The sequence below is a fragment of the Cryptomeria japonica genome, unplaced genomic scaffold, assembly GCF_030272615.1.
Source record: "Cryptomeria japonica unplaced genomic scaffold, Sugi_1.0 HiC_scaffold_35, whole genome shotgun sequence".
Classification (NCBI taxonomy): Eukaryota; Viridiplantae; Streptophyta; class Pinopsida; order Cupressales; family Cupressaceae; genus Cryptomeria; species Cryptomeria japonica.
In genome coordinates, this window is record NW_026728857.1 from 555,001 (window position 1) to 570,000 (window position 15,000).

Consider the following 15,000-nt stretch of genomic DNA (forward strand, 5'->3'; position numbering starts at 1 on the left):
CTGCCCACCTTGGTGTGCTCCGAGGTGCCCACCACGGTGCGCAACGCCGGTGCGAACCCGGGAGCGCCCCGATGTGTGCTCCAAGGTGCGGCGTGCACGAAGTCGGACCCCGGTTTGCCCCGGGTGCGCACCTCGCGTGCACCTTGGTGCGCACACCTTGGCTGGGTTGCGCGGCCTGGTGGGCACCATGGTGCGCACCAAGGAGCGCTCCGAAGTGTGCTCCAAGGTGCGGCGTGCACGAAGTCGGAGCCCGGTTTGCCCCGGGTACGCACCTCGCGTGCACCTTCGCCGGGGTGGGCACCTCGGCTGGGTTGCGCGCCCTGGTGCGCACCAAGGAGCGCTCCGAAGTGTGCTCCAAGGTGCGGCGTGCACGAAGTCGGAGCCCGGTTTGCCCCGGGTGCGCACCTTCGCCGCGGTGCGCACCATGGCGTGCACGAAGTCGGAGCCCGGTTTGCCCCGGGTGCGCACCTCGCGTGCACCTTCGGCGGGGTTGCGCGCCCTGGTGGGCACCATGGTGCGCACCAAGGAGCGCTCCGAAGTGTGCTCCAAGGTGCGGCGTGCACGAAGTCGGAGCCCGGTTTGCCCCGGGTGCGCACCTCGCGTGCACCTTCGGCGGGGTTGCGCGCCCTGGTGGGCACCATGGTGCGCACCAAGGAGCGCTCCGAAGTGTGCTCCAAGGTGCGGCGTGCACGAAGTCGGAGCCCGGTTTGCCCCGGGTGCGCACCTCGCGTGCACCTTCGCCGCGGTGGGCACCATGGCGTGCACGAAGTCGGAGCCCGGTTTGCCCCGGGTGCGCACCTCGCGTGCACCTTCGCCGGGGTGGGCACCTCGGCTGGGTTGCGCGCCCTGGTGCGCACCAAGGAGCGCTCCGAAGTGTGCTCCAAGGTGCGGCGTGCACGAAGTCGGAGCCCGGTTTGCCCCGGGTGCGCACCTCGCGTGCACCTTCGCCAGGGTGGGCACCTCGGTGCGCACACCTTCTCAATGTTTTCTTGCCTTTTCTGGAAATTGGTGAAGGCAGCGCATCAAAGGTGCGCACCTCGGTGTGCTCCGAGGTGCGAACCCGAGAGCGCTCCGAGGTGCCCACGAAGTCGAAAGTCGGGTTAATTGCATTGTTTTCCCCGGGTGCGCTCCGAGGTGCGCAACATCGGCGCGCACCAAGGAGGGCTCCGAAGTGTGCTCCAAGGTGCGCACGATGGCGTGCACCTCTGGTGCGCACGATTCGGAGCTCGGTTTGACCGGGGTGCGCACACCTTGGCTGGGTTGCGCACCTTTTGTGCGCTCCAAGGTGCGCACGAAGTCGGAGCTCGGTTTGCCCCGGGTGCGCACCTTCGCCAGGGTGCGCACCTTGATGCGCACGCCTTGGCTGGGCTGCGCACCTTGGTGGGCGCCATGGTGCGCACCTTTCGTGCGCTCCAAGGTGCGCACGAAGTCGGAGCTCGGTTTGCCCCGGGTGCGCACCTTGGTGGGCGCCATGGTGCACTCCGAGGTGCCCAAGATTGGTGCGCACCAAGGAGCGCTCCGAAGTGCGCTCCAAGGTGCGCGCGAAGTCGAAAGTTGGGTTAATTGTCCGGTTTGCCTCGGGTGCGCACCTTGCGTGCACCTTCGCCAGGGTGGGCGCCTTGGTGCGCACACCTTGGCTGGGCTGCGCACACCTTGGCACCCGCGTTTCCTTCATTTTAAATTTTTTTTTTTTACAATCTCTCAAGTGGGAAATTCTATAATCTCAACTTTTTTTGCCTTTTCAGGAAACTTTTGAATGGAGCGCATCATTGGTGCGCTCCGAAGTGTGCTCCAAAGCTCTCTCCAGCTGCGTGCACCTGCCCCGGCCGCGCACCCGGCCCCGCCCAGCTTCGCTCACCTATCCCGGGCGTCTGGTGCGGAACCTTAGAGTAAGAAACATCACCGTGCACCTTGGCCAACGTGCGCGACTCGACCGAGCGCGCACTGGCCGAGGTGCACACCGATTTCACCTGGGTGCGCGCGCAGCACCTCGGGCGCACCGGGGTGCGCGCACAACGCCCGGGTTGCACCGTGGCCTGTGTGCTCGGGGCGCCTCGGGTGCGCGCTCGGTGTCGCCCCCGCGCGCGCGGTAGTGCGGGCAGCGCACCCCGGCCCGGCCCGGCCCCGACGAGAACGCAAACGGGCAAAAGGTTTATTCAAATAGCATTGCGACGCCCGGCGAAAAACTAAAAAAGGGTGCAACACCGGGACTTCCCGGGAGGTCACCCATCCCAGTACTACTCCGGCCCAAGCGCGCTTAACTGCGGAGTTCTGATGGGATCTGGTGCACTAATGCTGGTATGATCGCACCCGTTATGAGCTTGTCGCAGTGTGTACTTAGCAAACCGCGACCCACGTGCGAATCCACCCCGGCCACCCACCCCCGTCGAGGTGCACACCCTCCCTCGCGAAGTGCGCCCCGTTCGCCAAGTGTGAGCCCTGCCCGGGTGCGCGCACCTTGCTAGGGCGTCGGGTGTGCACCCGGCCCGGCCTACGTGCGTGCACCTGGAGGGGGCGTCGTGTGCGTGCAGTGTCCCGTCTGCAACGCGGTGCCCACACACCACCTCGGGCGCAACGACCTGCGCTCACATGTGGGCCGAGTGCACCTTGGTGCATGTTCGGGGCGCCTCGGGTGCACGCTCGATCTTGCCCCGGTGCACCAAGGCGCTCGGTTTGCCCCGGGTGCGCACTTGGTGCAAGGTGGGCACCCAAAATAGGGATCAAGCACCAAAACACAAGTTTCGGGATGCAAAATGGGACCCAAGGACCACAAATGCGTTCCAAGACCCATGATGGGTCCACGAGAACAAAAATGTGTTCCGAGACTTAATAAACAAATATTGGGTTTTAGGAGAAGAAACATGCTCTGATGCCCAAAACGAGAATCGACCCCGAAAAGGCCACAGGCCAAAAGTGGGATGCGAGACAAAAAAAAATGGGACCCGAGGACCAAAATTGGGTTCCCAGGTCGAAGACAGGGCAACCGGACAAGAAACGACCTCTAAGGCTCGAAATGAGTCCCGACGACTAAAACTTGACAAGAAGCACCCATCAGGCACCCAACTCGACACCCATGGGATGCCGACCCACCCGGGCTTCCACCTAGCACACCTTGGCACCCACCCACCCTCACACCCAACCTCGCACCCAACTTAGCACCTTTGAACCCACATTGGCACTCACCCTGACCCTGGCACCTTGGAACCCACATTGGCACTCACCTTGACCCTGGCACCCACCTTTGCACTCACCTTGGGACCCACCCTGGCTCCCACCTCGGCACCCACCCAGACACCCACCTTGGTTCCTTGGCACCCACCTTGGATCCTTGGCACCCACCCCGACACCCACCTTGGCACGCAACTTGGCTACTTGCCACCCACCTTGGCTCCTTGACGCCCACCCCGACAACCACCCCGTGACCTACCCTGGCTAGGGTTGGTGCACACCCACCCTGGTGCCCACCTTGGCACCCACCCTATGACCCACCTTGGCACGCACCTTAGTACCCACCCCGTTACCCACCCTAGGACCCACCCCGTGACCCACCTTGGCCAGGGTGGGTGCACCCACCCTGGTGCCCACCTTGGCACCCACCCATCCTAGCACCCAGCCTGTGACCGGGCTTGGAACCCAACCTTGCACCCGCACCCGTCTTGGCCAGTGTGGGTGCGCACCCATCCTGGCACCCACGTTGTGACACACCCTTTAACCCACGCACCCTAGCACCCACGTTGGCACCCACCTTGGAACCCAACCTAGCAACTTGGCACCCACCCCGTGACCCACCTTGGCATCCACCATAGCAGTCGCCGACTTGGCACCCACCTCGGCACCCACCTTGACACTTGTGGACCCACCTTGCCACTCACCCTAGCATCGACCCATCCTAGCACCCACCCTGGCACCTTTGCACCCTAGCACTCACCCATCCTAGCACCTAACCTGTGACCCACCTTGACACTCACCCTCGCACCCACCTTGGAACCCAACCTAGCACCCACCCACCCTGACACCAACCCTAGCACCTACCCACCCTTGCACCCACCCTGTGACCCATCTTGGCACCCACCCATCCTACCACTCAACCTATCACCCACCTTCTCACCCACCTTGGCATCCACCTTAGCACCCACCCACACTGGCACCTTGGCACCCACCTCGGGCAAGGTGGGTGCACACCCACCCTGGCACCCAATTTAGAACCCACCGAGCATGTTACCCACCTTGGCACCCACATTGCAGCCCACCCTAGTACCCACCCTATGACCCACATTGGCATCCACACCCTAGCACCCAGGCACCTCGACACCCGCCTTGACACCCACCCTAGCACTGAACCTGTGACCCACCTTGGAACTCACCCTAGAACCCACCCACCCTGTGAACCACCTTGGCATCCACCTTAGCACCCACCCACCTTGGCACCCACTCTAGCACTCACCCATCCTAACACCCAACTTGTTACCCACCTTGGCACCCGCCCTCGCGTCCACCTTGAAACCCACCCTAGCACCCACCCACGCAGGAGCCCACCTTGGCACCCAACCTAACACCCACGCATCCTGGCACCCAACTTGTGACCCACCTTGGAACCCACCCTAGTACCCACCTTTGAACCCACTATATCACCAACCCACCTTGGCACCCACCCTATGACCCTCTTTGGAATCCACCCTAGCACGCACCCACCCTGGCACCCACCATGGAGCGCACCCTAGCACCCACCCACCTCGGCACGCACCTCAACACCCACCTTGGTGTGCGCACTGCGCCAACCTCTCAAAGACCCTATGTGGTGCGCTCCAAAGTGTACACCTTTGGTGCGCTCCAAGGTGCGCACCTTTGGTGCACACCGAGGTGCACACCAAAGTGTGCACCGAGGTGAGCACCAAAGTGCACTCCAGGGTGCACACCAAGGCGTGCACCTTTGGTGCGGTCAATGCAAACGAATTCGGAAGTTGGGGTCGATGTCCTAATCGCTGCTGCAGACTACACGTATGAGAATCGGACAAATAGCTTTATATAGGGGAGGTGTTGCGTTTGATGGGTCGACTCCCCTGGTTGTGTGCACTGCACCAACTTCAAAGACCCTGTCTTGTTTAAGAAGTCAAAAGTTGGGGTGGATGTCCTAATCATTGCTGCAGTCTACGCATGTATGAGAATCAGACAAATAGCTTATATAGGGGAGGTGTTGCATTCGGTGGGTTGACTCCCCTGGTTGTGCGCACTGCGCCAACCTCAAAGACCCCGCATAGCAGAAGAAGTCGGAAGTCGGATTTTGGTGAGCACCAAGGCGTGCACCTTTGGTGCGGTCAACGCAGACGAATTCAGAAGTTGGGGTGGATGTCCTAATCGTTGTTGCAGGCTACACATGTATGAGAATCAGACAAATAGCTTATATAGGGGAGGTGTTGGGTTTGATGGGTCAACTCCCTTGGTTGTGCGCATTACGCCAACCTCAAAGACCTTGTTTTCGTTAAGAAGTCAAAAGTTGGGGTCAATGTCCTAATGGCTCCTGCAGGCTACACATGTATGAGAATCGGACAAATAGCTTATATAGGGGAGGTGTTGGGTTTGATGGGTCGACTCCCCTGGTTGTGCGCATTACGTCAACCTCAAAGACCTTGTTTTCGTTAAGAAGTCAAAAGTTGGGGTCGATGTCCTAATTGCTCCTGTAGACTACACATGTATGAGAATCAGACAAATAGCTTATATAGGGGAGGTGTTGGGTTTGATGGGTTGACTCCCCTAGTTGTTCGCATTACACCAACCTCAAAGACCTTGTTTTCGTTTAGAAGCCGAAAGTTGGGGTCGATGTCCTAATTGCTCCTGCAGGCTACGCATGTATGAGAATCAGACAAATAGCTTATATAGGGGAGGTGTTGGGTTTGATGGGTCGACTCCCCTGGTTGTGCGCATTGCGCCAACCTCAAAGACCCTGCATTGCGGATGAAGTCGAAAGTCAGAGTTTGGTGTGCTACAAGGTGTGGTCGAAGGTGCTCACCTAGGTGTGCACCTTTGGAGCACAGGAAAAGTGCCCTCCAAAAGTGCGCACCTTTGGAGTGCACAAAAGTGCCCTCCAAAAGTGCGCACCTTTGGAGCGCAGAAAAGTGCCCTCCAAAAAGTGCCCTCCAAAAGTGCGCACCTTTGGAGCGCAGAAAAGTGCCCTCCAAAAAGTGCCCTCCAAAAGTGCGCACCTTTGGAGCGCAGAAAAGTGCCCTCCAAAAAGTGCCCTCCAAAAGTGCGCACCTTTGGAGCGCAGAAAAGTGCCCTCCAAAAGTGCGCACCTTTGGAGCGCAGAAAAGTGCCCTCCAAAAAGTGCCCTCCAAAAGTGCGCACCTTTGGAGCGCAGAAAAGTGCCCTCCAAAAAGTGCCCTCCAAAAGTGCGCACCTTTGGAGCGCAGAAAAGTGCCCTCCAAAAAGTGCCCTCCAAAAGTGCGCACCTTTGGAGCGCAGAAAAGTGCCCTCCAAAAAGTGCCCTCCAAAAGTGCGCACCTTTGGAGCGCAGAAAAGTGCCCTCCAAAAAGTGCCCTCCAAAAGTGCGCACCTTTGGAGCGCAGAAAAGTGCCCTCCAAAAGTGCGCACCTTTGGAGCGCACAAAAGTGCCCTCCAAAAGTGCGCACTTTTGGTGCGCACCAAGGCGCTGGTTCGGTCGTTGCAGGCGAGTTCGGAAGTTGGGGTCGATGTCCTGAGCGGAGGTGCAAACTACACAGGTGTCGGAATCGGACAAATAGCTTATATAGGGGAGGTGTATGCTTCGATGGGTCGACTCCCCAGGTTGAGCGCACCGCGCCAACCTCAAAGACCCTACGGTATGGATGAAGTCGGAAGTTGGGTCCGATGACCAATTCGATTAGTAGGTATGCTCATGAGGTCGGAATTTGGGTCCGATGACCTGCCATGTGCAGGAAGGCGAATGTTGACACTGTGCGTTGCAAGGTGCACACCAAGGCGCTGGTGCGGTCTTTTTAGTCGAGTTCGGAAGTTGGGGTCGATGTCCTGATCGGAGGTGCAAGCTACACAGGTGTGGGAATCGGACAAATAGCTTATATAGGGGAGGTGTATGCTTCGTTGGGTCGACTCCCCGGGTTGAGCGCACCGCGCCAACCTCAAAGACCCTACGGTATGGATGAAGTCGGAAGTTGGGTCCGATGACCGATTCGATATGTAGGCATACTCGCGAGGTCGGAATTTGGGTCCGATGACCTGCCACGTGCAGGAAGGCGAATGTTGGCACTGTGCGTTGCAAGGTGCGCACCAAGGCGCTGGTTCGGTCGTTGGAGGCGAGTTCGGAAGTTGGGGTCGATGTCTTGATCGGAGGTGCAAACTACACAGGTGTGGGAATCGGACAAATAGCTTATATAGGGGAGGTGTATGCTTCGTTGGGTCGACTCCCCGGGTTGAGCGCACCGCGCCAACCTCAAAGACCCTACGGTATGGATGAAGTCGGAAGTTGGGTCCGATGACCGATTCGATATGTAGGCATACTCGCGAGGTCGGAATTTGGGTCCGATGACCTGCCATGTGCAGGAAGGCGAATGTTGGGACTGTGCGTCGCAAGGTGCGCACCAAGGCGCTGGTGCCGTCGTTGCAGTCGAGTTCGGAAGTTGGGGTCGATGTCCTGGTCAGAGGTGCAAACTACACAGGTGTGGGAATCGGACAAATAGCTTATATAGGGGAGGTGTATGCTTCGATGGGTCGACTCCCTGGGTTGAGCGCACCGCGCCAACCTCAAAGACCCTACAGTATGGATGAAGTCGGAAGTTGGGTCCGATGACCGATTCGATACGTAGGCATATTGGCGAGGTCTGAATTTGTGTCCGATGACCTGCCATGCGCAGGAAGGCGGAATTTGGGTCCGATGACCGAGTTGATGGCGTGCCATGCGCAGAAAGGCGGAATTTGGGTCCGATGACCGAGTTGATGTTGATGGCCCGCCATGCACAGGAAGGCGGAATTTGGGTCCGATGACCGATTTGAAGGCGTGCCATACGCAAAAAGGCGGAGTTTGGGTCTGATGACCGAGTTGATATTGATGGCCCGCCATGCGCAGGAAGGCGGAATTTGGGTCCGATGACCTGACATACGCATGGAGTCCGACTCGGGGGCCGATGTTCGATTCGATGACTTGCATTGTGGGTAAAGTCGGAAGTTGTGGTCTTTGACCCGATTCGATGACCAGACTTCGGCTGCTTGAGAATCGGACAAATAACTTATATAGGGGAGGTAGTGTTCTCGAGCATCCTCCCCCCGTGCCCGTTTATGTCGATTGATGCTGGTGCTCGACTGGTTGGAGCGCTCGGATGCAAAAATCTTGCACCAGGATTTATCGATTGTGATGGACACGGCAAGTCTCCTGATTGCTATGCAGGAGCTCATCGTGAATCTCTATGCGGCCTTGGTATGGACTCGACCTGCGGAATGGTTCGGCAATGGTAGTCGCTCCAACACGTCCTTGCAATGGCCACAGAGGTGATTCGACTAGAGCTCCAGTCTAGCTTTTGGGTTGCTTGGCGGACTGGTATAGCCGCGATCGAGTTCCGGCCATGAACGTTTTAGATAGCTCTTGGGCTTTCTGGGACGGAAGTCGGAAGTTTGGGCTGTTGTCCGATTTGATGACCATTCTTCGGATGTGTGAGAATCGGACAAATAACTTATATAGGGGACTGTGTTGTCTCACGCAGCCCCCTCCGTGCCCCTCTATCTCGACCGATGTTGGTGCTTGAAAGGGTTGGGATCGCTCGGATTTATAAACGTGCACCACCATTTGTCGAGTGTGAGGGACGCGGCAGGTCTCCTAAATGCTATGCGGGCGCTCTCTGAGAATCTCTATCCGGCCTCGACACAGACTAGTCTTGCTGAATGGTTTGGCACTGGTAGTCGATCCAACACGTCGTTGTTGTGGCCGCCTAGGCGATTCGATTCGAGCCCCCGTCTAGCTTTTGGGTTGCTTGGCGGATTTTGCCCTATCCGCAAGTGAGCTCGGTCCCTAAACGTTCGAGAAACCCGATTGCTATGCGCCGACTCTCTTTCTTGCGAGCCTCCATCTAGCTTTTGGGTCTCTACGGAACGGAAGTCGGAATCTGGGACCGTTGTTTGATTCGACGAGGCAGACTACGGTTGTGCGAGAATCGGACAAATAACTTATATAGGGGAGGTGTTGACTGGAGCATTCTCCCCCGTGCCCCTCTAACTCGACCAATGCTGGCGCTCGAACGGTGGTAGCGCTCGGATTTTCATTGAGCGCCAGCATTGGTCGATTTAGAGGGGCATGCGAGATTCCCGAATGCTATGCGAGGGCTCTAACGGAAATGTCTATTGGTTTCGGTATGGATGCAATTGCGAGTGGTTCGGCAAAGGTAGTCGTTCCGATGCGTCCATGTCGTGGCCAAATCGATAATTCGATTTGAGCCCTCGTATAGCATTTGGGTCTCTCGATGTGATTCCGCATTCCAGTCCCTTTGGGCACTGCTTGAGCCGCATCCCAGGGGGTTCCCTTCCCAATAATCTGCCTCGCAACCCGATTGCTATGCGGTGAGGCTCCTCGGCCGCCTCGGAACTATCTGTGTATCAGACGCATCGCGGGATAAGGGGTTGGCAACGGTAGTCGCCCCAAGCGCGTCCGATGCTTGGACCATTCCGAGGCGGCCCTGAAGCCTCTTCCGTCTAGCCGTTGGGTCCTTCTCGCCGCATCCCTCGCCTCGCACCCCGATTGCTATGCGGTGAGGCTCCTCGGCCGCCTCGGAACTATCTGTGTATCGGACGCGTCGCGGGATAAGGGGTTGTCACTGGTAGTCGCCCCAAGCGCGTCCGATGCTTGGACCATTCCGAGGCGGCCCTGAAGCCTCTTCCGTCTAGCCGTTGGGTCCTTCTCGCCGCATCCCTCGCCTCGCACCCCGATTGCTATGCGGTGAGGCTCCTCGGCCGCCTCGGAACTATCTGTGTATCGGACGCGTCGCGGGATAAGGGGTTGTCATTGGTAGTCGCCCCAAGCGCGTCCGATGCTTGGACCATTCCGAGGCGGCCCTGAAGCCTCTTCCGTCTAGCCGTTGGGTCCTTCTCGCCGCATCCCTCGCCTCGCACCCCGATTGCTATGCGGTGAGGCTCCTCGGCCGCCTCGGAACTATCTGTGTATCGGACGCGTCGCGGGATAAGGGGTTGTCACTGGTAGTCGCCCCAAGCGCGTCCGATGCTTGGACCATTCCGAGGCGGCCCTGAAGCCTCTTCCGTCTAGCCGTTGGGTCCTTCTCGCCGCATCCCTCGCCTCGCACCCCGATTGCTATGCGGTGAGGCTCCTCGGCCGCCTCGGAACTATCTGTGTATCGGACGCGTCGCGGGATAAGGGGTTGTCACTGGTAGTCGCCCCAAGCGCGTTCGATGCTTGGACCATTCCGAGGCGGCCCTGAAGCCTCTTCCGTCTAGCCGTTGGGTCCTTCTCGCCGCATCCCTCGCCTCGCACCCCGATTGCTATGCGGTGAGGCTCCTCGGCCGCCTTGGAACTATCTGTGTATCGGACGCGTCGCGGGATAAGGGGTTGTCACTGGTAGTCGCCCCAAGCGCGTCCGATGCTTGGACCATTCCGAGGCGGACCCGAAGCCTCTTCCGTCTAGCCGTTGGGTCCTTCTCGCCGCATCCTTCGCCTCGCACCCCGATTGCTATGCGGTGAGGCTCCTCGGCCGCCTCGGAACTATCTGTGTATCGGACGCGTCGCGGGATAAGGGGTTGTCACTGGTAGTCGCCCCAAGCGCATCCGATGCTTGGACCATTCCGAGGCGGACCCGAAGCCTCTTCCGTCTAGCCGTTGGGTCCTTCTCGCCGCATCCCTCGCCTCGCACCCCGATTGCTATGCGGTGAGGCTCCTCGGCCGCCTTGGAACTATCTGTGTATCGGACGCGTCGCGGGATAAGGGGTTGTCACTGGTAGTCGCCCCAAGCGCGTCCGATGCTTGGACCATTCCGAGGCGGACCCGAAGCCTCTTCCGTCTAGCCGTTGGGTCCTTCTCGCCGCATCCCTCGCCTCGCACCCCGATTGCTATGCGGTGAGGCTCCTCGGCCGCCTTGGAACTATCTGTGTATCGGACGCGTCGCGGGATAAGGGGTTGTCACTGGTAGTCGCCCCAAGCGCGTCCGATGCTTGGACCATTCCGAGGCGGACCCGAAGCCTCTTCCGTCTAGCCGTTGGGTCCTTCTCGCCGCATCCCTCGCCTCGCACCCCGATTGCTATGCGGTGAGGCTCCTCGGCCGCCTTGGAACTATCTGTGTATCGGACGCGTCGCGGGATAAGGGGTTGTCACTGGTAGTCGCCCCAAGCGCGTCCGATGCTTGGACCATTCCGAGGCGGCCCCGAAGCCTCTTCCGTGTAGCCGTTGGGTCCTTCTCGCCGCATCCCTCGCCTCGCACCCCGATTGCTATGCGGTGAGGCTCCTCGGCCGCCTTGGAACTATCTGTGTATCGGACGCGTCGCGGGATAAGGGGTTGTCACTGGTAGTCGCCCCAAGCGCGTCCGATGCTTGGACCATTCCGAGGCGGCCCCGAAGCCTCTTCCGTGTAGCCGTTGGGTCCTTCTCGCCGCATCCCTCGCCTCGCACCCCGATTGCTATGCGGTGAGGCTCCTCGGCCGCCTTGGAACTATCTGTGTATCGGACGCGTCGCGGGATAAGGGGTTGTCACTGGTAGTCGCCCCAAGCGCGTCCGATGCTTGGACCATTCCGAGGCGGACCTGAAGCCTCTTCCCTCTAGCCATTGGGGCTTTCTCGCCGCATCCCTCGCCTCGCACCCCGATTGCTATGCTGTGAGGCTCCTCGGCCGCCTTGGAACTATCTGTGTATCGGACGCATCGCGGGATAAGGGGTTGGCAGTGGTAGTCGCCCCAAGCGCATCCGATGCTTGGACCATTCCGAGGCGGCCCTGCAGCCTCTTCCGTCTAGCCGTTGGGGCCATCTCGCCGCATCCCCCACCTCGCACCACGATTGCTATGCGGTGAGGCTCCTTGGCCGCCTCGGAACTATCTGTGTATCGGACGCATCGCGGGATAAGGGGTTGTCACTGGTAGTCACCCCAAGCGCGTCCGATGCTTGGACTATTCCGAGGCGGCCCTGCAGCCTCTTCCGTCTAGCCGTTGGGGCCATCTCGCTGCATCCCCCACCTCCTCGGCCGCCTCGGAACTATCTGTGTATCGGACGCATCGCGGGATAAGGGGTTGGCAGTGGTAGTCGCCCCAAGCGCGTCCGATGCTTGGACTATTCCGAGGCAGCCCTGCAGCCTCTTCCGTCTAGCCTTTGGGGCCATCTCGCCGCATCCCTCGCCTCGCACCCCGATTGCTATGCGGTGAGGCTCCTCGGCCGCCTGGGAACTATCTTCGTATCGGACGCATCGCGGGATAAGGGGTTGTCACTGGTAGTCGCCCCAAGCGCGTCCGATGCTTGGACTATTCCGAGGCGGCCCTGTGGCCTCTTCCGTCTAGCCGTTGGGGCCATCTCGCCGCATCCCCCACCTCGCACCCCGATTGCTATGCGGTGAGGCTCTTCGGCCGCCTTGGAACTATCTTCGTATCGGACGCATCGCGGGATAAGGGGTTGTCACTGGTAGTGGCCCCAAGCGCGTCCGATGCTTGGACTATTCCGAGGCGGCCCTGCAGCCTCTTCCGTCTAGCCGTTGGGGCCATCTCGCCGCATCCCCCACCTCGCACCCCGATTGCTATGCGGTGAGGCTCCTCGGCCGCCTTGGAACTATCTTCGTATCGGACGCATCGCGGGATAAGGGGTTGTCACTGGTAGTCGCCCCAAGCGCGTCCGATGCTTGGACTATTCCGACGCGGCCCTGTGGCCTCTTCCGTCTAGCCGTTGGGGCCATCTCGCCGCATCCCCCACCTCGCACCCCGATTGCTATGCGGTGAGGCTCCTCGGCCGCCTTGGAACCATCTTCGTATCGGACGCATCGCGGGATAGGGGGCTGTCACTGGTAGTCGCCCCAAGCGTGTCCGATGCTTGGACCATTCCTAGGCGGCCCTGAAGCCTCTTCCGTCTAGCCGTTGGGGCCTTCCCGCCCCATCCCTCGCCTCGCACCCCCGATTGCTATGCGGTGAGGCTCCTCGGCCGCCTTGGAACCATCTGTGTATCGGACGCATCGCGGGATAAGGGGTTGGCACTGGCAGTCGCCCCAAGCGCGTCCGATGCTTGGACCATTCCGAGGTGGCCCTGAAGCCTCTTCCGTCTAGCCGTTGGGGCCTTCCCGCCCCATCCCTCGCCTCGCACCCCGATTGATATGCGGTGAGGCTCCTCGGCCGCCTTGGAACTATCTGTGTATCGGACGCATCGCGGGATAAGGGGTTGGCACTGGTAGTCGTCCCAATCGCATCCGATGCTTGGACCATTCCGAGGCGGCCCTGCAGCCTCTTCCGTTTAGCCGTCGGGGCCTTCCCGCCGCATCCCTCGCCTCGCATCCCGATTCCTATGCGGTGAGTCTTCTCGGCCGCCGCGGAACTATACCTGTTATTGCTACTGCATCCTTCGGCTGGTAACCTCCTCTGCCGCCTTGGAACGTTCTCTTTGTCGGACGCGTCGCGGGATAAGGGGTTGGCACTGGTAGTCGCCCCAAGCGCGCCCGATGCATAGACCGCTCCGAGTCGACCTTGCTTTCAGCCTCTCACATGCATAGACCTCTCTGAGTCGACCCTGCAGCCTCTCACGTTTAGCCTTTGGAATCTCGCCTCACAACATGATTGCTATCCTTGATGCATCCCTTGCCTCGAGCCCTGATTGCTTTCTTGGCTGCATCCCTCCTCTCCTCACAGCCCGGTTGTCATCACTGCTTCATCCGTCGCTTCATGCATTCTGGCTGCTGGGCCCTTCCCACCGCACACCTCGATTGCTATCTCTTCTGCATCACACACCCCGATTGCTATCTCTGCTACATCCCTCGGCTCTCACTTCTGCATCCTTCGCCTCACACCTCGATTGCTATCAATGCTGCATCCGTAACCTCACACCCCGATTGCTATGCGGGGAGGCTCCTTGGCCGCCTTGGAAATTTCTGTGTGTCGGACGCACCGCGGGATAAGGGGTTGGCACTGGTAGTCGCCCCAAGTGCGCCCGATTCTTAGACCGCTTCGAGGTGACCTCGTAGCCTCTTTCGTCCAGGCTTCCTGCCTTCAACGCCCTTTTTACACCTCGATTGCTATGCGCGGGCTCGTTGGCGTCTATCACCTCTCTGCGAAGAGTGGCACGATGATTGTTGGGGTAAATCGTAGCAGTCCGATCTCTGGCCTTGGGCCATTGTGAGGGCTGATCGATTTCCTGTGCGCATCTCGTGTTCGCCCAGTAACAGACTCGACGACTTGTAATCGGTCTTGTTCCCGATTGTTCCTGGAGGTAGTCTTCGGAACTCTTGGATTTGACCTGTCACTCGAACTGTCCTCTTCCGAGGATGCTTGTGTGTGTGTGCTTGTGCCATTTCCTTGGCGGTATTAACGAGATATTAAAGAGCGGAGTGAGCGCCTCGCCCAGCTATGTTTGGGGCTCTCACTCCCTTACCCGGTGTGCGACCGCTTTGCACGTAGGTTGCGGAGCATCGCGACTCTTTCGATGTTTGGCGGTTGTCTTCCGGTGATGCGTTGGTCCCGAAGTGCACGTTACTAGCATTTCTGCCATTGTTCTCGATCTTTGGCACGTTCCTTCGTTGCAATTGGATATATATCTCCGTTTATACGCGCAGGCTTCTCCCGCCTATTCAGCGCTGTCCCACTCTCAGCACTCTCGTGGTCTCCTTGGCTTCTCTCTCCCGTGAGCGAGCTCTCTTCTCGAGTCTTTTCCATGTCCCATGGAGGTTGCCTTGCGAAATTCGGGCACACAAACGTGACCGGATAAGAGCGGAATTGCCTATGAGGAGAAGCTCACCTTAGGGAGCAGCAATGCCGAGTGTTTCGACAGAGGGTAGAGGGGGCGTTGTTTGGGCGGTTGCACAAAAGAGTGCTACGTTTGCACTGAAGGTTGCTTCTTCG

General features: G+C 59.4%; 1 non-coding gene across 1 annotated transcript; it reads right to left on the reverse strand.

The window, feature by feature from the left end:
* Positions 1 to 2,193: 2,193 nt before the first annotated feature.
* On the reverse strand, positions 2,194 to 2,312 carry LOC131862157 (5S ribosomal RNA). The gene has a single exon (XR_009361183.1). It is a non-coding gene; the product is annotated as a 5S ribosomal RNA (ribosomal RNA).
* Between the last annotated feature and the right edge of the window lie 12,688 nt (positions 2,313 to 15,000).